Source organism: Pan troglodytes, chromosome 7, assembly GCF_028858775.2.
Source record: "Pan troglodytes isolate AG18354 chromosome 7, NHGRI_mPanTro3-v2.0_pri, whole genome shotgun sequence".
In the NCBI taxonomy this organism is placed as follows: domain Eukaryota; kingdom Metazoa; phylum Chordata; class Mammalia; order Primates; family Hominidae; genus Pan; species Pan troglodytes.
In genome coordinates this window covers 23,610,971-23,635,212 of record NC_072405.2, presented here as the reverse complement: position 1 = coordinate 23,635,212, position 24,242 = coordinate 23,610,971, and positions in this window count along the sequence as shown.

Sequence of the window (24,242 nt, the reverse complement as noted above, 5' to 3'; positions counted from 1 at the left end):
ATAGGCTTCCATCTTATAGAAATTTGTCAAATTTTAAACAATACTCTTCCCAGCTTTATAGTACTTTTAGCTTAAAAACAATTTCTCCATCATTATCTGAGCAGGATTGTACTAGAACACTTCCTTTCTTTTTCTAGATCCATATATCTATTTGGTATGATTTTACTTGTGCCAGAATAACTTCCTTGGTAGTGCAGTCTTCAGTCTCCAATTGGATTTCAAATCCTTGTTATATGGCTAGTAGGACACGTGCTGTCACCTTTATCAAAGTTTGCCTTTTGTGGCTGAGTCAAGCTGTCCACTCAACTTTAACATCTCCACAACCCAAGTGACAACTGTAATCCATCTCAATTAGTATTGTTAATGATGTTGAGACATCACAGAGTCCATAGTACTGTAAATTTGAAAACTTCCTATTTTTCTGATGTCTTAACATCCTCACAAACACACTGTGAGCACCCTGTCCAGGCAAGCAGGTGCACCAGTGTGATAAGGTTGGTCCCCACCACTTGTTCCCCTTCTTGCCCTCCCTTAACTGTGACCTAGTAACACTGCAAAGCACTGATAAAGTCCCCTCATGCCTTACGCTTGTGAACTCTACCCTGACTTTCAATAAAGGCACTTGCCCTCAGGTCTTCACTCGCCTCTCCCAGCTCCAATCTTGTTTGGCTGAATCCACTTCCTTGATGTTCTTTCCACATGGTCCCCTGCATGGCATGCTATGCCTCCCTCTTCTAAAACCTGTGCATATAATCTATCCTTTAATTGCATATACCTCTCTAAATATAATTTCCACAGTCTTGTCAGAGTGATCTCTAAAGATCCCCCAAGCAGAACTTACTTCCCCATATACAACACAGAGTCCAACTTCATTCTTTCCCATTTGGATCCAGTTTTCCCAGAACCACATTTGTTGAAAACACAATCCTTTCCCCATTGAATGATCTTGATTTCCTTGTCAAAAATCAATTGACTATGTATACAAAGTCTGAGGACTCCATTATGTTCGGTTGGTATTTATATCTATCCTTATGCTAGCACCACTGCTTTGATTATTGTGATGTAGTAATCTTTGAAATCAGGAAGTATGAATCTTCCAACTTTGCTTTTCTTTTTCAAGTATTTTTTGGCTATTCAAGATTTTCTAAATTGTTGTGTATTTTGTGTTTTGTGTTTGTTTTAGATATTGAAGATAATTTTGGCTATTGAGATTCCATATGAATTTTAGGATGGGTGATCATTTTATGCAAAAAAATCATCATTGAGATTTTGATGGAGATTTCACTGAATCTGTAGGTTGGGGTAGTGTTGACATTTAATAACACTGAGTCTTCTAATTCATTAACAACAGATGTGTTTCCATTTATTTGTGTCCTTTCTATTTTCTTTCAGCAGCAATATTTTATAGCTGTCATTGTGCAAGTCTTTCATTTCTTAATTCATTCGTCTTTTAATTTTTCAATGTTATTGTACACAGAGTTGTTTAATTTCCTTTTCACATTGTTCATTGCTGGTGTAAAGAAATGCAATTGATTTTTGTGTGTTGACTTTGTATCTGCAAATTTGTTAAATTTATCAGTTCTAAAAGCTTTTTTCTTGTGTGTGAAATCTTTGGGATTTTCTACAGATAAGATCATATAATCTGCCAACAGAGATAATTTTACTTCTTCTTTTCCAATTTGAATGCCTTTTATTTCTTTTTCTTGCCTAATTACTATAGTCAGGACTTTCAGTAATATGTTGAATAAAAGTGGCGAAAGTACGCATCCTTGTCTTTTTCCTGATCTTAGAAAAAAAGTGTTAGGCCTTTCACCATTGAGTGTGATGTTTGCTGTGGATTTTACATATATTGCTTTTATTATGTTGAGGTAATTTCCTTCTATTTCTAGTTTCTTGAGTTTTTTTGTCATAAAAGGATGTTAAATTTTTTCAAATGCTTTTCTGCATAAATTGAGATGATCATGTTTTTTTCTTCTTCTTCATTCTGTTAATATGGTGTATTATATTGATGAATTTTCATATGTTAAACCATTCTTGCATCTCAGGAATGAATCTTACTTGGTCATGGTATATAATCCTTTGATATGTGGTTGAATTTGGTTAGCTGAGATTTTCTTAAAGATTTTTGCATCAATGTTCATAAGAAAAATAGGCCTTGAGTTTTCTTTTAGAATGAGTCAGAAAATGTTCCCTCTTCTACAATTTTTGAAAATGTTGGAGGATTGGTGTTAGTTCTTTAAATATTTGGGAGAATTCAGCTGTGAAGCCATCAGGTCCAGGGCTTTTTTTTTTTTTTTTTTTTTTTTTGTCAGAAGATTTTTGGTTACTGATTCAATCTCTTTACAATTTATTGGTCTATTCAGATTTTCTATTTCTTTGTGATTCAGTCTTGACAGATTTTATGTCTCTAACGGTTTGTATTTCATCTAGATCTAATTTGTTGACAACCAATTGCTCATACTATTCTCAATACTCTTATCATTTATTTAGAAGTGGAAGTAATTGTCCCTGGGGGGCAATAGCCAAGAGGAAAGGTCATAAATCTCTGATTTTAAAGGAATTTGTTGGGCCACATTACAAAGTATCTTTATCTTTTGGCCTATTCCTTATAGTTTGGCTTGTAGCTATCCAGAGCTAACAATGTACATACAACAGGAGGGACCCTGAATGGCACAAATTCCTGCCTCCCTGGCTAGTAAGTAGTCGACAGTCAGTCTGTTATTTATTATCATTTGGGCTATACACTCATGGGCTTGTTGTATAAGAGACCATGTTTCATACAGCCTTTGAATACAATCTAAAAGGGATCCTGAATGATAGTAGTTTGCAGTTATGATATGATTTTGTTTGACAAAGACTGCAGTAATGGCCAATGCTGGTGGTGCCTGTGGCTATGGCAAGTCCTATTAAGGTAGGAATAAATATTGTCTGTTTTTCCCTGCTTCCTTAGGGAGGTACCTGGTAGACAATAAACTATGGGAATCCCCAGGGTAGCAATTGTACACTGGGGTATTGTTTTATTAGGGAAAACATGCAGAAGAGTTGGCAAGGAAAAATGCATTAGGGGTTATGCCTATGTGTTTGGATCACAATAGAACCTGAAAGTGTCATTATTCAGGGCATAATGTACCCTTGAGAATGTTGTGCTTTGTTTAGCGAAAGAGAAAGAGTGGTTTGGGTGGTCAAGATCAGAGACTCAAGGGGTGAAAATGAAAAATCTGGAGGAGAGTAGCAAGAAAAGGCATAAGGAAGTGGGTGATCCTTTCCCCAGGGGGTGTCAATGACTTTATTGACATGAGGCAGATGCTTCCTGGAGAAAGAAATAATCTCCACTAATTTTAGTAACCTCTATGAGATTTTACTTAGGCATGGAAGTACAGGGCTGTATGTTTTAACAGACAGCAAGAAGTATAACAGAATCATGAGTTAAGGAGACAGGGAGCTCAGAAAGAAAAGCAAAACATATCGTGGGTCCAATTTGTGCCTTAGGAAGAGAAAGTCTACGGGCGTTGCCGGGGTGGATATTTCAGAATACTGGGAGAAGTCGTCTCCAGCATACTGAGAGAAGTCATCTCCAAAGGGAAGGTTTTGGGTTGAGGCAATGTCATCAGAGGCAATGTCAATTCCAGCAGTGAGATTTTGGACCAGGGTGATGTTATCTGTGATGTGGAACTGGAGTAGCCTTTCCAAGCGGGTACCCACTCTGGTTGATGTGGGCCTCCTGATTGTAAACCAATGAAAGCACCTAGATCAGTGAAAATAGACCAATAGTCAATAGAATTGTAAACAACTCTATATGACAGTATTTTTGCTTTTAGTCAAAGTTTAGGTTCAAATGGCTCTCTTGTCAGATGAGCACCTGCCTGGACCATGGAACTTTCTACAGTTAATAGGTCTCAGGAGAGTATGTGCCCTCGATCTTGCTTCCAGCCCCTGTGGAATAGGGTCAAGATTGAAAATATATAAAGATAGGTTAAGGTGTTGGACAAGATAGAGATCTTTAGGGGTTTACTTGTTGGGCTAGAATTTGAAAAGTAGTTGTTTGAGAACACCATTATGTCTCTGAATTAAAAATATTTTTTGGGACCTACTAAGGACATGAAAGTGCTATTAAATGCCTTTTCCAAAAGCTCACCATTGTGTATTCTAACAAGTGAAATGTATGTCTTAGTTACAGTTAGTAACATCTGGAACTCTGAAGGGAGTAAGGAGTGTTCTGGTAAGGCCTTGTATTGTAGCCTTGGTATATGTAGAGATGTGAATGACTTTGATTTATTAATGTGGTTATCTATGAGGCAAGAGATTCCTAGGGACTTTTTACCTTGAAGGGAACAACTCTTTGGCAATGGCTCAATAGTTTAAATAAAAGTGAAGATAGAACCACTTGTTAGCCATGGCACCCAGTGGTAAGACAACTGCCTGAAGTTTGGCCAAATGATTGTTTCTTGGGTTCCATCCTGTATCAAGGGCATTCCAACTGAGGAATGGAAAGCAGCAACAAACACTCCACTGATCTCCACCGCACATGATGGTTAACAGCTCCATTCATATAGTGCAGAAATTTTCATTGCTGAGAGGTAAGAGAAAAATTTTCTGCTTCTCCCAAGTGCTACTAATGACCACACATTCAATGGTGAGGAAGGCGTCACCCACCTGCGCTTCAGGCCACCAGCCCACCATTCCATTCAGCTTCCAGGTTAGCACTCAGAGATACATACTCAGCAGAGGTCGTTCTTCAAATTGCATCATTCAAAGACACATGGAGACAAAGCCAATTCACACAGCCCAGTGACTCTAGATCCTGAGGAGTGATAGGATAATTATCGCCCTCTTGCTGGGATCATGGTGGGAAATGGTATCTCGTGGTGAGTTGTTGGGAATGGGATAGGATGTCCATGTTAGGTTAAAGAGTCTTGAGTTGTGGCAGAAATCAGAAGAGGCAAAACAAGGCCATGCGAAACAGCATGTAAGAGTGTACAGCAGGATAAAGAGCTCTCCCAAATGGTAGAGCCCAATCAAGCTAGTCACTTAGGGAGCCATGAGCAGTTGAAGGGCATTTTTGAGAGACTTTCTGCCCAAATTTAGGATGATCCCTTCCTCATTGCCGATCGTGTTGAAAGCAATATTTATGTTATTTGAACTGAGTTTTTTGGATGAAGTGTCTGGACACTGTCAACAGAGTCAAAAAGCAACCTTTAGACTGGGAGAAAATATTTGTAAATCATATGTCTGATAAAGAGTTAATATCCAGAATATATAGAGAACTTCTACAACTCAACAACAACAACAAGAACAAAAATAAATAAATTGATTCAAAAATGGGCAAAGGCCTTAAATAGACATTTCTCCAAAGAAAATATAAAAAGAACCAATAAGCACAGGAAATGATGCTCAGTGTCACTAATCATTTGGGAAATACAGATCAACACCAAGATGAAATATCACTTCATACATGGAATAGAATGGCTGCTATCCCAAAACAAAACAAAACAGAAAATACAAGTGTTGATGAGGATGTAAAGAAGTTGGAACCATTGTTGCTACTGGTAGAAATATAAAACGGTGCAGCTGCTATGGAAAATGGCATGTCAGTTCTTCAAAAAGCTAAAAATAGAATTGCCATATGATTCAGAAACTTCACTTCTGGGTACTGACAAATAAAAACGAAATCTTAAGCCCCCCCAGCCAACTGATGGGACCTTCTCTTGGCCAAGGGGACCCCAGAGTAACCTTAAAAAATACTGAATTCTTGGTCTTGATGGAATAGGAGGTCAGACAGACCTTGTTATACCCACTCCCTTGCCAACCACAATTAGCCTTTCTTCCCTCAGTGCTAATGAGAAACCAGTCCTTTCTAAAAACTCCATTACTGATATCAACCAACAGCCTGACTGTTTCCCTTCCCTGTTGTGGTTTTGACAAAAACAATTGATCAGCATTCCTTCCTGATAAGAGACCATCAACCACAGAGTTTCTGGCCAGTCTATGGAGAAGGCACAGTAAGAGTTTTCATGTCTTCTACTTTACCTTTTGACAGAAGACAGTTGAAACTCCACCCTTGGATCATACCAATGCTGCTATTTTTTGTACACAGGACCCACGAAGGGGCATGAAGCTCAACTGCACATGTACATATTTCTACTTTCATAAATATTCATGACTCCTCCTATCCCCTATTGCTAAGCACAAATTTCAGTTCACTTTGCCCTTCCCTCAAAGTGCCTGTTTCTGGCTTCTGGCCGGAGGCTACGCTTCCCAGCCTGTCAGAATGGCTGCAAAACTGTGAGAAATGAAGCTCTCCTTTCTAAATTTATGAACCTCGTCATTCTTCAGTGGACAGTATATACCCAAAGGAATCGAAAGCAGGGTCTTGAAGAGATATTTGTACGTACATACTCACAGCAGCATTAATCACAATAGCTAAAACAGAAGCAACCCAAGTATCCATTAGCAGACGAATAGAGATGCAAAATGTGGTATATACAGTGGAATGTTGTTCAGCCTTCTGAAATCCTGACACATACTATAACACAGATGAAACTTGAGGATATTATGCTAAGTGAAATAGTCACAAAGAAAAAAGGTAAATACTGTATGATTTCACTTAGGTACTGAGACTACTCACAATCATTGAGACAGAATGTAGATTTGTGGTTGCCAGGGACTGAGAAAAGGGATATATAGAGTTTCAGTTTTACATGATAAAAAGTTCTGGGCCGGGTGCGGTGGCTCACGCCTGTAATCACAGCACTTTGGGAGGCTGAGGTGGGCGTTATCACCTGAGGTCAGAAGTTCAAGACCAGCTTGGCCAAAATGGTGAAACCCCGTCTCTACTAAAAATACAAAAATTAGCCAGGTTTGGTGGCAGGCACCCGTAATCCCAGCTACTCAGGAGGCTGAGGCAGGAGAACTGCTTGGACCAGGGAGGCAGAGGTTGCAGTGAGCCGAGATCACGCTGAGAGACAGGACTAGCTGGATTTCCTAGGCCGATTAAGAATCCCTAAGCCTAGCTGGGAAGGTGACAGCATCCACCTTTAAACACGGGGCTTGCAGCTTACCTCACACCCGACCAATCAGAGAACTCACTAAAATGCTAATTAGGCAAAAACAGGAGGTAAAGAAATAGCCAATCATCTATTGCCTGAGAGCACAGCGGGAGGGACAAGGATCGGGATATAATCCAGACATCCGAGCCAGCATCGGCTATCCTCTTTGGGTCCCCTCCCTTTGTATGGGAGCTCTGTTTTCATTCTATTTCACTCTATTAAATCTTGCAACTGCACTCTTCTGGTCCATGTTTGTTACCACTGGAGCTGAGATTTTGCTCACCATCCACCACTGCTCTTTGCCGCCATCGCAGACCTGCTGTTGACTTCCATTCCTCCAGATCCGCAGGGTGTCCCCTGTGCTCCTGATCCAGTGAGGCACCCATTACCTCTCCCGATCGGGCTAAAGGCTTGCCATCGTTCTTGCACGGCTAAGTGCCTAGGTTCGTCCTAATGAAGCTGAACACTAGTCACTGGGTTCCACAGTTCTCTTCCATGACCCATGACTTCTAATAGAGCTATAACACTCACTCCTTGGCCCAAGATTCCATTCCTTGGAATCTGTGAGGCCAAGAACCCCAGGTCAGAGAACACGAGGCTTGCCACCGTCTTGGAAGTGGCCCGCCGCCGTCTTGGGAGCTCTGGGAGCAAGGACCCCCGGTAACAATGCCATTGCACTCCAGCCTGGCGACAGAGTGAGACTCTGTCTCAAAATAAAAAAAAGAAAAAGAAAAAAGAAAAAAGTTCTGGAGATGGATGGCGGTGATGGTTATACAACAATATGGATGTACTTAATATCACTGAACTGTACACTTAAACATTGTTAAGATGAAACATTTTATGTGTATTTTACAACAATGAAAAAATGTTTTTTAACTGTAAGTGTACTTCTATATAAATCCTGAACAAGTACCTAGTAAACTGCATTTTACAATTTTAGGTTTTATCCAGTGAAGAAGAACATATCTGCGAGCCATTGTTTGCCAGCTGTGGAACTGTCCCTTTCTGAAATGGAAAGCAGCACAAGTTATTAAGAGGTGAAGTGGATATCATCAAAGTCTGCAAAAAGAGCTCTTCGAGCTATGGGCAAGTATCTTTACCTAATAGAAATGTTAGCACTTCCTGGGTTTATTGTTGTTTGGGAGTGCACCAAAGTTTGCTTTATTCCCATCAGATATCAAGGTCAACTCTATTATTTTCAGTTACATCCTACAGAGTTTTCACTGGATGGTAAGTAAAATCACCTTGTTTCAGTTCAATACATTGGTGCTGTCAAGGAGAGTGGAAAAATCTTAATCGGAGGCCGTCAAAAAGGGATGTGTTTATTTTACTACATCAGATACAGAATAACATTAATTCCCAAACTAAGACTTGGGGTAATGTGAAACACTGGAAACTAATTAATATATAAATAGGCATTGTCGTATAAATATCAGAATGGTGCTATGCTTAGAAAAAAAACTTCTAAAGAGAATTGAAATAGTTAAACAAAGGAAAATGTTTGTAGCATTTAAACAGAAAATGGAAAACTAGGTGTCTATCAGGATGAGTTGGAAAATATTTATTTCTGAAAAAAGTTCAAGTAGTATGAGTCAAAGACCTGAAAATAGAATGTAGCATCAGACTTACATGCTGTTAGTGTATAAATTAAATAACCTAAAATACTTTTCCACATCTAGTTGTCATTTCTTGTAAGATTCTTTTACTTATAAGAATGACAGGAGAACACTTTCCTCCAGTTGTTTTCAACCGTATTTTATTCTATCATTAAGAAATAACTGTAAAATATTTTTGTAGGAAGAATTTAGGAAGGATTCTAAATTGTCTTAAGCCCCCTAAACATACAGTCCTTCTTTTTTTTTTTTGGTAAGACTGCATCAAAACAATACATCAGAAGGGTTTGAAACCCCTTCCCCTATGCTTGCTGGAATATCAGATTTATTTGCTGGTTACCTCTCTCCTGAGATTTTTGACTTTTTAAAAAATTTAACAGTTATATAATCTCATTAATTTTCTAGAAATTAATCAGATTAATTAACTGAGCTGTGAAACTGATATTATGCTCTTTTAAAGGTAAAAGAACTTAAGGCAGAGCTTGATGACCAATGATGAAGCAGCAAAAACAAACGGCTTCTACACCCTTAGACAGTTGGTGTAGACACTCAATTAACATAACTCAACTCGCTCTTCTTCTTCAATGAGTCCCCTGGTGCTGGGGCCAGTCTGTTTTGAATGTCTCTGGCAATCGGGAGAAACACAAAGTAACAGGAGATGTAGGTCAGCCCAGGAAAGAAAATGTTATTTGCATGATTTTCTTTCTATATGTTACTCTGAAGACCTTTCTCCTTCCTAATTTTTAGTATCCAAAAATGTATAGATGAGAAATTCAGATGGGCAACTGGAATATTGTCTACTTTCAGGAATATTGTTTTTGTTTTTCTATTCTATTTTAGAGCTAAAGCAACAGAAGGTTGAAAGTCAGACGCCTTTTCTCTGTCTTTCTAGTCTTGATGGACAACATCTTACATGGGGTGAGGCAAATATGCAGAAGCCAAGAGGGAGTCTGCTGAGATTAGTGAAACAGGAGAAAGAAAAAAAAGGAAAGGAGTTTTGAAGACCTCAGATTAAGAGTTTTCAACTCTCCTTGATAGCACCAAGGTACCGAACTGAAACAAGATTTTACTTACCATACAGTGAAAACTCTGTAGGATATAACTGAAAGGAACTAAGTCTCAAAATAGAATCAGTGAAATCCTACTTAGAAAGCTTTTTTTTCTGTTTTTACTGCAACTCACTTTAATAATCACCGCTATTCATTAAACAGTAATTGACAGGGAGTATTTTAAGAGCTATACTTGTATTAACTCATGACATTTTCATAAACGCCATGAGGTAGGCATTATTATTATTTTCCCCATTTGACAGATGCGAAAACGTCGTGGAAGGAGGTTGTGAGCCTTCCTCAAGGTTGCATGTGGAGCTACTCAGGCTGCTCTGCCCTGGGGCTTGCAGTCGCTGAGAATATGACCCATTCCTCTCTTACACAAAAAGATGGTTTCTTTACTTTGCTGTTAATACTGCTTCTAACACCGCAGAACATTCACCAGCAGACGCTGGAATGCTTATTTCTGACAACTCATGGGATTAAAATATAATTTGGTAATCATCAAAGGCACGTTCTCGGCAGTATTTCAGTGTGGTTAGGCTTGACTCCTCCGGACATATGACGGGAAGGGAGATCCAGGAGCCTCATTCACATGGAAATCCGCAGTCACTTGAGGGTGGTGGCAGGCTCACCATAGTTTTAAGCTTTTTCTTCTTTTGGAGACAGTGTCTTGCTTTGTTGCCCAGGCTGGAGTGCAGTGGCACGATCATGGCTCACTGCAGCCTTGACCTTCTGGGCTTCTTGACTCTGGAGTAGCTGGGAACACAGGCACAGGCCACCATGCCTGGCTAATTTTTTTTTTTTTTTTCCCGCAGACGGGATCTACTATGTTGCCTAGGCTGGTCTTGAACTAGACTCAAGGGATCCTCCCTCCTCAGCCTCCCAAAATGCTGGGATGACGGGTGTGAGACACTGCAAACTGCCAGGCCCACGACAGTTTCATATGAAAGGTTTACTTGCCATATGGGCTTCTCTGACCTAAATGCAGTAAATTATTATTATTATTTTCATTTTTTATTTCAATAGGTTTTTGGGGAACAGGTGGTGTTCGGTTACATGAATAAAGTTCTTTGCTGGTGATTTCCAAGACTTTGGTGCACCCATCACCCAAGAAGTGTACACTGTACCTACTGTGCAATCTTTTATCCCTCACCATCCTCCACCCTTTGCCCTGAGTCCCCGAAGTCCAATGTATCATTCTTATGCTTTTGCATCCTCATAGCTTAGCTCCCACATATGAGTGAGAACATACGATGTTTGGTTTTTCATTCCTGAGTTACTTCACTTAGAACAATAGTCTCCAATTTCATCCAGGTGGCTGAGAATGCCATTATTTTAAATGCAGTAAATTATTAAATAATTAAATAAATAAATGAACACACAGGTAGGTCAGTAGATAGCTAGATGGACAGCGAGACAGATAAATTCGTGCTGCCAAAAAATTTATTTGGTTGGAATTTAGACGACTGAAAATCTCAAATCTTTCTTTTCTGGCTTAAACATTCTTTATCCGCTCATTCAATAATTTTTTTGAGATAGTGTTTTTGGTTCTGGAGAAGCAAACAGTCACTGCCTTTGGAGCTGGACAGACGTGGAGAGGCTGCTTGTACTGGGTAAGGGAGTGGTGGCCAGAAGGGGTCCACCACCTTGGTTCTCTTACTGATGTGTTGAAACTTACCTCTGTTTTTGTTCCCTGTGGCCTCTTTGAGGTTTCTCAGACCTCACGGGATTTGCTTTAACTTTTGTTGGCTGTAACTTCTGGCCTCATTCTTGTATGCTGGGCTGTTGCTTTCTTCTTGAATTTATTACTCCTTGGCTTTCAGTGTTGTGGCTATTCCATAACTTTTGGTTTTCAGAAACTGGACTTTGTAGCCATCTTTTATAAACTACGTTTTCAGCTACATCTGGGGTTTGAGCTAAGAAAGAAGACCTCAGTGTGTTCTTGTTTTCCATATCAAAAACGAAAATTGATGTTGTCAATGCTGAAAAATATTCTTCCAAATCCTGCTTTGAATTTGTATTCAGATCCTGAAACATGTTTCTTGGAATTGCTCACTTTATAAAATTTTTCACCCTCTGAATTAGCTGCAACAAATTTTATATTAAGTTTGAGTAAAATATGTGAAGAAATGGAATAAGAACATTTTTGGGAAAAAGTAAAATTTGTGAGTGGTATGGCCATAAAGTCCTGAAAATGATTTTCTTATTGTTTTAATTGTCAGCATATCAGAGAATTAATTGTCAGCATATCAGAATAAATTGTCAGCGTATCAGAGCCTTTACTCATTTATTTGCATATTTACTCTATTTGTTCAGTAAATATTGGTTCTGTGCCAGATATTTGCTGTGCACTTTTTTAGACTCTCTCAACATGTTCTCTGATCATTTTGGAAAAATATTACAATTGAGCATACAATTCCAAAGACACTTTATGTGTACCGAATTTTTACAAATTACTTTTTTCCCCCTTTACTTGAATGCAAGCATAGTTATTAGTTGTAACATCTCTAGACAAAATACAGTGAAACATTTGCATTAACATAGATTTACTTTCAAAAAGGTATAATGAAATCATAATTTCTATAATTCGGAGACACGGAGTTATTTGTGTTAGAGCTAATAAAAACTACAACTACACTCAGATTATGAGATTTATGTATATCTTGTTCAAGATGTTTCAGCTAAATGTTGTTAAACTACTTAACTATCATGGCTGGTTGTTAAGTCGTGATTGTATAGCTTTTGTTTATCTAACATAGTATCTTTACTAGTGAGTCTGACAAATACAGAGCTAAGAAAGAACTCAAGATTTCTGGTCTTATTTCCCTCATGTGTTAAAATTGAATTTGTGTCTCTAGCAGCCTTAACTTTCTGACATCTGAGTTTCCTGATCTTTCCTCAGGACAGAATCTCCTTGTCTGAAGTATTTCCTGCCTCACACTCCAGATATAGAACCCATAAATAGAATGTATTTTTAAAAAATGTTTGTCTTTTAATGAGTTATATGCAAGGAAAACTATTTTTGAACACAGTGCTCTCCTAAAAAAGTTTCATAAATAACATTGCCACTTATATTTCAAGCAGTACAGTATCAGAATTATTTATATATGTATGTATGAATGTATTATGTGTACGTTTAAAGTTTTATAAACTAAATCAAATTAGTTAGCTCTGTATTGGGGTTTAGGATGTTAACATTTTGTTCCTTTGTTCATTCAGGCTAGCTAAAGAAAGCTGTTTAAAATATACATTGATTTTTTAAAAATTTGGTGTCAGTTTTCTCAGTAAATTATTTATTCTTATTTAATAAATGATAACTTAAAAGTAATAATCTGTAATTTCAGCGCCTACCTATCTTCTGTAAAAAAAAATGGAAAGGGAGAAAAATCTAATATTAACCACAAATATAACCAGTATAATTAAGTAATGCAGAAATCAAAGAAATTATTTAGATAAATCATGTGTTATATGTGCTTGCACATTAATAATATTAATTCTCACGTTGCCAGGACAGGTTTAAAATTCAGCAATCTCCAACTTTAAATAATTCTTAAATGATGTACCTTGACATTTCCAGAGACATCACATGCTTTAAGTTTGACCACTTACATTCATGGTTTCAACATGAATTTGAAACTAATAATTTTCTTTATAAGATTTATGATTATTTAAAGATTACTTTGATCCTGCTTCTTGGCTTGGGTTACTTTTAATTTGTTTACCATGTAAAAAAGAAGCATTAATATTGTTGCTAGTAAAATGCCAATAGTGTAAAAAGGTATTTCCCTTAGTTACGTTGAGGGTGGCTACTAAATTATGGCTAAGGTTGGTGAAAATTTTCAAGGACTCTATGTTACAGAAAATACTGCAAAATTATTTGTTTCCCTCAGGCTTTACTGAACAGTGCCAAGATTAGAAGGCTTCTGAGAACAAACTTACAAAATTCTCTTGGACAAGACTCTAGTTGCCCGTCAGGAGTGAGGGAGACTACACTGGAATAGCGGAACGGCAGCCTTTACCATTTGGAACAATAGAGAAGGTCAGGGAGCACGGAGAGAGTGCAGAAAGCCTACACCTTTGCTTAACCTCTTGAGGCAATATTGGGTACACTCACCTGGTTTTCTTTGCCAAAGCTAAGGAAATGGGACTTCTGAAGAATAATTACTAAACTTTGGTTGTGTCTCCATTGGGGTAGGCTGCCATCTTCCCTAGCTAGAAATCTGTTTTACTCCAAGTCTGCTGGTTTGCCTTGGTGCTCTGGACAAGTGACAAGTGGGGAGAGATGGCATAGTGGGATGCCCAATCAGAATGGAGGGAATAGACTACCCTCTAGAGTGCCCAGGTTCTGAGGCAAGTGGAAGATGAATCCGGCCTGTGACCACGGTCTCCAGTGTGATGAAACAGCAGGCTGAAATCTTGTAGGAAACACTACAGGATGACAAAGGCACTGGCCCCTTAAAAGAATGAAGCATCGGGGTTATCGATTGGGGGCAGCTAGAAAATGGAGCTGAGTCTTACAGGGGACTGTTTGTATCTTGGGTGCCAATTGGGATTGGTCCCTGGGTGGACAGCAGGGCCTCTTGCATTCTCTGCTCTTCCCCATTGCTCTTCCCTATAAACGTGAGCTAAACAAAGAGACAGATACTTAACCATGGGTACTTTCCCAAGGAGAAATTTCTGTCTTCTATCTCTACTTCAAAACCACATGGGTCAGTGCAGGGAAGAGTATGTGTGGGGAATGAGGGAGCAGGAGGTGAAGGAAGACAGCAGACCAAAGAGAGAACTTTGCTTTGTGTTTTATTATTTATTTATTTGAGAACTTTGCTTTGAATACGAGTTCGAGTTCTTTTGTTTTTTTTTTTGTTTTGTTTTGTTTTTTGTTTTGTTTTTCAGACAGTTTTACTCTTGTTGCCCAGGCTGGAGTGCAAGGGCACGATCTCAGCTCACTGCAACCTCCGCATCCCGGGTTCAAGCAATTCTCCTGCCTCAGCCTCCCTGGTAGCTGGGATTACAGGCGCCTGCCATCACGCCCAGGTTATTTTTTCTATTTTTAGTAGAGACGGGGTTTCACTATGTTGGCCAGGCTGAACTCAAACTCCAGACCTCAGGCAACCCACCCACCTCAGCCTCCCAAAGTGCTGGGATTACAGGGAGTTTGAGATTTTTAAAAGAAAGAGTTAAAGTTTGTCAAATGAAAAGTGATCAAAAATTTAAGAACCAGATTGATTGGTTCTTAAGGAAGCCCAGTGCTCAGTACCCAGGGAAAGAGTAAATAAAGCCAAGGTGATAACAACTATTGGAAAAAATAAAACTACTTAGTTTTCGTTCCCTAAATCTTGCAGTTATTTGGAAGCGTAGGCTATTACTGCGGGGAGTACCTGAGAGACACTATCTTTCTCCTTTTTGCATGACTGTCCCACAGCATATGCTCAATAAATACCATTGAACAAATTAATCTTTATGTTTTACCAGACAATTTAAATATTTTCTCTAGATTCAACTAGTAGGAAGTGTCAGAATAAACATTTGAACCCTATGACTTGACTCTCAATCCAGTATGTTTTTCTTTTTTGTTTGCTTTGTTTTTTGTTTTGTGTTTCTTTTAAAGTTAAGTTGTTGCTAAATTTGGATAGAAACACCACTTAGCTTAATTTTTAGGTCTAAATTAAAATACTACTTTGAAGTATCTACTTCTGAATTGTACCCACCTTTCAAAGAAAAGAGTCTTTTGAACTTTGTTTTTTATTCATTTGCTAACCTGCTTGGTTTTGTTAGAAAAATGCAGGAACTACTTATCTCAGTGTATTCCTGAAGAAAATCTTGAGTTTAATTCAAAACTGCCCTGACCCTGGCTTGTGTGTGACTGATGTGTTCTTCAGAAATATCATCACTTATTGTCACTCTTTGAAGACTTAAATCATTTTGGAAGTTTCCAGTTTGGAGAGGTCAGCATTAAAAATTCTTGAATGCCCATCACAACCTCTGATAAAATACAGTGACTACAGAGCATAAAATAATTTTTCATTATATTGCGGAAAATAGTTTAGAGGTCCTTTTTACATTCTTGAAGAAAAGCGAGTAAAAATTATTATGTAAAATGGAATTTTTGTATTATGAAGAAAGCAGGATAAGAAGACAACAATATAACTCAACTGAACAATCCCTGATGACAATAGTGAAAATGTTTGACAAGCCAAACTTGCAAGACACTAGAGATATTGAAGACAAAAGATTAATGGATGCTTGTCAACATGTCGACACACTATACTTTCATTTTAGCAACAGTAATGTCTATAGACACTACAAACCACTTCAATGGACACTGACAAGAATGAATTCAGCAAAACAAATGGTGGTACCTGTTATGACGATTACCCTGACAAGTTTTATTTTATTATTTTTTACTTCTAAAAGGAGTCCATGATTTTGCAACTATAAAATCATGGCATATTTGTATGGATTCATTAACAGTCCATCATTGACAATAACCTGTGCAGATATCTATGCACCATTCTCCTTGCAAAGGTGATTTGATTGCAGTGGTAGCAAAGGTTCTATGGTGCATAGCTGACAATATAAATGATGCACATATTTGTGAATGTTATAGATAAAATTCTGCCTATAATAAGGCATATAAATAAGATGCTAGAGATGATAAGTGTCAATAATTGATAATTAAAATAATTTCAACCCTGTTGGAAAACATTTAATTGCAAATCTCCTCAAGGCTGTTCTTGGAGCTTTATTATGTAAGATCATGAAGGCATTTTTTCCAACTGAAAACGAAAACATTTCCTTCATCAGTGGAAACTCTCAGAAGAAAAAGTTGATTTAAAAATAAATTTCTAAGGCACAGAATTTGAATCAGCCACTTTATTCTGCTCTGTGGAAGCTCCAGAAGGCAGCAGATTTTGTTGAGGAAAAAGACGAAATCATCCAATGTAACGAGACAAAGACTTCCTCAACCCTATGTAATTCCCCCTTGTAAAACTTTGGTCTAGCTCTTTTATTTCTATGTCTTCCAAATTAAATATAGAGAATCAGGAATGGTATCACCACTAGCTGTTAAGTCTGAGATGAATGTCTGAGGGATCTTCTCCTGGTGAATAGGTTTCATGTATTTATCAAAAAGTAGAGAGTGAGTAATAAAATGCCATGTACATTTTCTTTCAACCACGTATTTTAGTTAATAATTATGGCTTCTTATCTTTCAGAAAGCCATAAAAAAGTCAAAGATAATTTTAGGACAAATAAATATGACTAGTTGTTATAAAATAAGTAGTAAGCATCACTAGTATGATATTTATTGAGTGATTCCCATGGGAAAAGCCATCGTAGCAAATAGTAAATATCATAGCCATCACTACAAAAGGTTATACAGTCAATATATATATATGCAATATATATATTGCATTTTTGACTGTACAACCTTTTGTAGTGATGGCGATATTTATGATATGATTTATATTATATAATATATATATATGAATAGATCAGAGATTAATAAAAGACTATGAAATGGTAGGGCTGCACTGTTAGCTGAAGTCATTCTGGAAGAAAGTGGATATGGTCTTCCTTGGTGCCATAGTTGAGACACAGCGTAAGGATTGGTCTGAATAAGATACATTTTTAATGTTCTTTTGTCACTGCACACTGAATGTAGATTACTTATAGTGATAAATTCAACTTTAATGATTTAATGATCTACTCATTTATTTGATGAGCAGATAGTGAGTGCCTTTCATATATCAGGCACTGTTTTAAGTGCTAGGGATATAATGATTGTTAAGGCAGACAAAGCTTAAAAATCTAGTATTTGAGATAGAAACATAAGTAAATTAGCGATAAAAGTTCAGGCACTTTAAAGGACTCTGCAGAAAAGTCATAGAATGAGAAGAGCTAAGTAGCGACCAGGAGGTAACATCAGACTGAGTTGTTATGTCACTGAAGTGCATTTAAACTGAGACCTGAAGAGTCAAGAGGAACAGCTGTGGGAAGACCCTTCATGGCAGAGAGAGTGCACAGTATAAAAACCATCAGGTGAAAAGAGGAGAGAATCATCTAGTAATATGAATAGAGACAGTGTGACTTGTAAGGAATGGACAAGGGAGATAATGGTCACAAATGAGGCTGGGAATGCTGTCAGGGGACTTGTCAGGGAAAACTATATAGAGCATGGTAAGAAGTCTGGATTTTATTAAAAGTGAAATGAAATTCATTCAAGGGCTTCCATCCATAGATAAAAAAATTATTATCTTGGTTTTAAAATGATTGTTTTGGCTGCTTTGTGGAAAATGGTTTGTTGGAGGAGGTGGTGAGAGTGGTACAGAATATCAGATACGATTCTATTGCTGGTGTCCAGTTGATAAGTGATGGAGGGAATAGAGGTGGGTTAGTGCTCAGATTCAGAATAGGTACTGGAAAGACAGTAGTGAAGATTTGCTGGTGATTTCATTGTGTTTGTAGGGAGTAGAGGGAAGAAGCACCAGTGATGGTTCCTAGGCTCTTGGCTAAGCAGCTTGGGCATAATTGTGCATTTTAATGTGATTAGAAGGCCTGGAAGGAACAGGCTCAGGAGGGTGAACAGTTTGGTTTTGAAATGACATCTAACTGGAGATGTCAGAAATGCAGCTGAATACATAAACAATGGAATTCAGAGATGATGAAAGAGCTGGAGAAATAGCTTTGAGGGTCATGCATATATAGATGATATACAAAGATTTGGCACTAGATGTAATTTATAGGAATGTGTATATACAGAAGAAAAGGTGGCACTTGAGCACTCCAGTATTTATTGCTTATGCACAAGTGGCTGTGTCCTGCAAAGAAAATGAGGACAGTTACCCCTTCTCTTCGCTTTCATCCCACAGCATCAGGATGTCACCTTGAGTCTAGGTCCAGGAGTCCAAAGATCCCAGTTCTAATCACAACCTATCAATTTTAAGCTTACTCAAACAGTAACTCCTACTGTTTTTTCCGCCATTCTTAAAACTTTTAAACCCTTAATTCTTCTTTATTCCCAAAGTCTGTCATGTCTTCTTCCATTTTTGTTTGTTTGTTTGGCTTCTCTCCTAATCTAGTCACCATTGCAAAAACACCTTTATCAGAATTATGAAATTCCTGATTCTGTGTTTTCTCTGGGTAGCTTTTGAGTGGAGTACTCAGCTCTAGATGAGTTTTATCGCTGGGTTTCACTGTTCCTTGTCCTAAACTAATGAACACCACTGCAGTAATTCATAAAAGCATCTTGAGGTGTCCACTGCAACTGCTTAGTTTCTACACACAACTGATGTACTTGAGATATAAGCCTTCCTATCATAGGCAGTTTTTTATTTACCTCTTATTGATCATCAGTCCTACCTACCACTGTGGTTTTTCGGCAAATGTGTCATTATTTTTATGGTCCATTTCGATTTTCCATTCTTTTACTCTCAGGAGATGTTGCTTGTATTTTTCTCCGGTTGTAGCAACATTTATACCAAATTCTTATAACCTCACCTATCTTCCCTTCAATTCACTCCATTCTTTGCTATTCTTTCCTTTCCTATTCAGTTCTAACCCATATGCTCTATATCCCCATTCGATTTTCTCTTAGTAATTTGTTTTGTCGGTTACTTTCCCCAAATTCTTCTTTAGTATACACTTCATTTTGCATAAGTATTGCCACCCTCTACCTGCAAACACAGTATTTAGGTCTTTCCTGTTTTTGCTTTTTGAGACAGGGTCTTGCTCTGTTGCCCAGGCTGGAGTTCAGTGGTACAATCATAGCTCACTGCAGCCTCAATCTCCCAGGCTCAAGTGATCCTCCCATCTCAGCCACCTGAGTAGCTGGTACTACAGGTGCATGCCAGCACTCCTGGTTATTTGAATATATATATATAATATATATATAATATATATATATTATATATATAATATATATATATATTATATATATATTATATATATAATATATATATATATTTTTTTTTTTTTTTTTGAGAGATGCAGTCTCACTATGATGCCCAGGCTACTCTCCAACTCTTGGGCTCAAGCGATCTTCCTGCCTTGGCCTTCCAAAGCGCTGGGATTATAGGCGTGATGACAGGCATGAGCAACCCCACCTAGTGTTTCCTCTCATAAACATCTGTCTCTCAATTTACCATTGTTTATCTCTTTCTTTCATGATCACACATCTTGAAAAGTTAGTTTACACTTGCTGCCTCCACTACATTTCCCCCTTTCCACCTCTTCTTGTTTAAATTCTTAGCCCGCTACTTAAATGACTCCCTAATCACCAATTCTACTCATAACTTTTCAAGTTGTCCTCCTCCTTCCTCTGTTCACATGATCAGCGCCTCCACCTGCCTTTGTGAGTTTCCCTTGTTTCCAGAACATTGACTTATTTTTTTCTCACTTATTTTGAACTTTTTCTCTGTTGTGTTTACTCTTCTTACTTTTTCACCCTTTATTTTTGTTTTTCTTAAGTTTCATTAATTTTTACTGTTATTGTCATCATCATGATCATCATCTTTGTTTTCATCTCTTTTCCCTATTCAAAATTTTACACCTCCAAGGTTTCTTCTTTCCAAACTTATTCTCTACAGAGCTACAGAGTTCTTATCTTGCGTGTCCAGATGCCAGATTTATATCTACATCCTGCTATATTTTTTACTGGCACCCTAAACTTAACAGATATAAAAGTGAAGCACTCTGTTTCATCCAAACCAATTGTTTCCCCTAACTTTGAAATTTTGATTCATAATAGAGTAATTGGCCGGGCACAGTGGCGCATGCCTATAATCCCAGCACTTTGGGAGGTCGAGGTGGGTGGATCACCTGAGATGAGGACTTTGAGACCAGCCTGGCCAACATAGTGAAACCCCGTCTCTACTAAAAAATAAAAACATTAGCTGGGCGTGGTGGTGGGAGCCTATAATCCCAGCTACTCAGGAAGCTGAGGCAGGAGAATCACTTAAATCTGGGAGGTAGAGTTTGCAGTGAACCAAGATCGTGCCATTGCACTCTAGCCTGCACGACAAAAGCAAAACTCCATCTCAAAAAATTAAATCAAATTAAATTAAATAATAACATAATAGCATCATTGTTTTAGTCACTCAGGCCAGAAACTTCCAGAAAAGTCATTGTGTTTTTTGCGGTTGCTCACACCTGCCAGTAACTTCACCAACAAAGTGAAGTGATTTCGAGATCCAGATCCTTTCATCTTTGCCTCTGGATTCTGTCTGTCCCTCTCAATTTCCTTCATCAGTTGCCAGTTCCACTAGCTTGGAGTTGTATGCTGCGTTCTGGATTGTCTTTGATATCCTATTTCTTCATAATATAGTTTATGGGTCCACACAATTTTTATATTTCTTTCATGTTAGTCTTCCTAAAGCATGGACTTAATTATTTAATTCTTCAAAGCAAAAATGTCACTCTATTGCTTAATAAAGTTATATATATCCAACCTTCAGTGTGATTACAATATCCCTTTTCAAATTGATGTTCCATTTTTTAAAATATTTGCCACCCAAATGACAGTATTCATCAAATTCTGAATATTCCCTTTATTTCTCAAAAACTTCGTAACTAATTTCTCTTGCTATTTCCTCTGCTTGGTAAATTTAATTCTCTGTTTCCATTTGTTGAAATTTTAAAACTACCCTTCCACATGAGGCCTTATTGTTTTTTTCTGACTTTTGAAATTAAAAGTGATTGCCTCCCTTGAAAAAGTCACCACTTAATTAAAGTCTAGATGTAAATTAGGGGTATGCTAACAGGTAAGCTTGTTGATCATCTGATGGAAAAGAGTACATGGAAAAATCAAGGTCAATTACTGGGTCTCTTAACACAAGATACCAAAAGCTGAATGGGGTTAGTAAATTCTAATGCATTGGGAACAAATATAAGAAAGCAGTAAACTAAATATTCCAACGGAAAACCGGAGTGCCCGAAGGCAATGTAAGCTTTAAAGTGATGTTTCAAGGCCGAGTTTAATGTTTTAACTATTTCATAGCTTAATTTACCAAATCATGCCTGACTTGAATCCCTTAACCCTTTTTAGAGAACTGTCTAATGGCATATTGTATGCCCTTTCTTGAATTCTGGTTAACTGTATCATCCTTGTTTACATTATCTAGTTTTTTTTACACTTACAAACACAACAATTTACATTATTTCTATTTATAATAGTGACTCCCCATGGCAGTAAATCTCAGTGGTTGAGGCAGGAGTGGCTTGGGAGCACCATGACGATAAGGGACACTAGAATTTGAGTGGAGGTGTCACGTACAGATTAAAAAAGCACCTCCGAAGTCATGAGCCCCCACCCTTATACCCAACCTTACTCTCAAACCAAGATACTCACGAGTGTACATTATCTCCTCTACCAAATTGTAAACTGAAGGAAGATGATAGGTATTATTCACGATTGTGTCTCTCAAATCGTGTAATAGAGTGTGCAGTACATAGTGGGGACTAATTAAATCTCTGTTATGATGGATTGAATAGGCAATTTTGAAAAAAAAAACCCTTCATAGAGTTTCCTTAATTATAGAATTAGGGTAATTTTTCCTACTTGAATATAATGTAAGATCACCTTTACCTATAAGCCTGAGGGCAGATAACATGATTTCTTACTTCCCTCTGATAATTATTCAACAAAATAGCTGATTCTAGTGTTTTACTTATTAGAATGTTGAAACCTAGAAAAATCAAAATTTTAATCAGACAATGGAATTTAGTTTTATTCCAGACTCCAGAACCTTCTAATCTTTAAATTACTTTTTTTGTGTGAATATAACGAAACCTTAAAGAGAGAACAGAAAAGCCATGAATTCGTATAACTGATTATTTAAATTGTTATAAAAGGAAAACATATGCCTTATGCAGATTATTTTGTTAATAGACAAAATGACATATTTGAGAAATTTATCTCAATGAATATTTCCTTTTCTCCTCAAAACCAATTTGATATTCCTCAAAATACAAGTAATGGAAACAATATGAGGGGCTTACTGTACATGACATACATTTTTTAAAACTTTTAATTTATTTTTTAATTTCCATAGATTTTGGGGGAACAGGTTGTGTTTGGTTACATGAATAAGCTCTTTAGTGGTGATTTCTGAGATTTTGGTCCATCCATTAACTGAGCAGTATACACTGTGCCCAGTTTGTAGTCTTTTATCCCTCACCCACCTCACACCATTTCCCCCAAGTCCCAAAGTCCGTCGGATCATTCGTATGCCTTTGCATCCTTATGGCTTAGCTCCTACTTATGAGTGAGAATATCTGATGTTTGGTTTTTCATTCCTGAGTTACTGCACTTAGAATAATGATCTCCAATTCCATCCAGGTTGCTGCAAATGCCATTGTTTCATTCCTTTTTAAGGCTGACTAGTATTCCATGGTGTGCGATTCTTTGTCACGATTTCTTTATCCACTCATTTATTGATGGATATATTTTTAATATGTTGAGTGTGTCCCAGAAAACTCCCCCCATCCCATTGGCCATGAGAGCCATGCTGCCTTCTTGTTTCTGGGATCTGTGAGTAATAAATTGCTTCTGTTTTTTAATATGTTTTCTTGGGTTGCCTCCTCTGTGCCTCATATGACCAACACACTGAGACCTAAGTTCATTCCGAGTGAGGGGTCTCCTAGAGAGTGGTTATCTTGGTAGGAATAATCCAAATCCTGGTCAGACAGGAGTCACACAGGTATCTGCCAGCATAAACAAGTTTCCTGTGACAGTGAGACATGGTTACAGGTTGGACACGCAGGCATTAGGCCATCAGCCAGGATAAACAAGAATCCCATGAAAGGTACACTGAAAACACCCAGAACCACCTCCGCTGAGCCCTGTCAGGGCAGTGTGAGAATTTACAGCCATTCTCCAGAGAAAGACCTTAAGAACAAATAAGAAAGAATTTATATCACACATCCACAGACATGAACAAATTATATATTTGTACAGTTAGAATTTCAAGGAGAGGAGCAAGTACACTGGAAATCTGTATTTCTTAGAGAGGAACATAGATAAAATATAGGCAAACATAAAAAAGATCAGATATAAAATAAAAGTAAAATTCTTACTACAAAGGTGCTCTGAAAATCAGAACATCTAAAGCCACACTAAGAAAGCACTTGTGATTTAATATTGCTTCATAAACTGTGTATTGGTGAGCCAATCTGCTATTAACAGATGCTGGGTTGCCAAGAAGAGAAATTCTTCTGTATGTTTTATGGTGAAAGGATATTACATAAAGCAATGCTTTATGTCATCATTTCTGGATTGATTACTGATAACCACAAATTTTCCCAAGTCAAACTGTGACTCTTCTAGAGAGTTCACTAAGAAAATAACCAATAGTGCAGATGTTTGTAGGTTTTGTCAAAAGAAGTCAAGGGGTATTTTAGGTGTCTAGGACAAGAAAAGTCATTCAACAATTCGTACGCCATAAATAGAAATACAGAAAGTCCCCATCTTATGGGGGTCTAACTTAACGATTTTTGACTTCATGATGGTGTGAAGGTGATACACATTCAGTAGA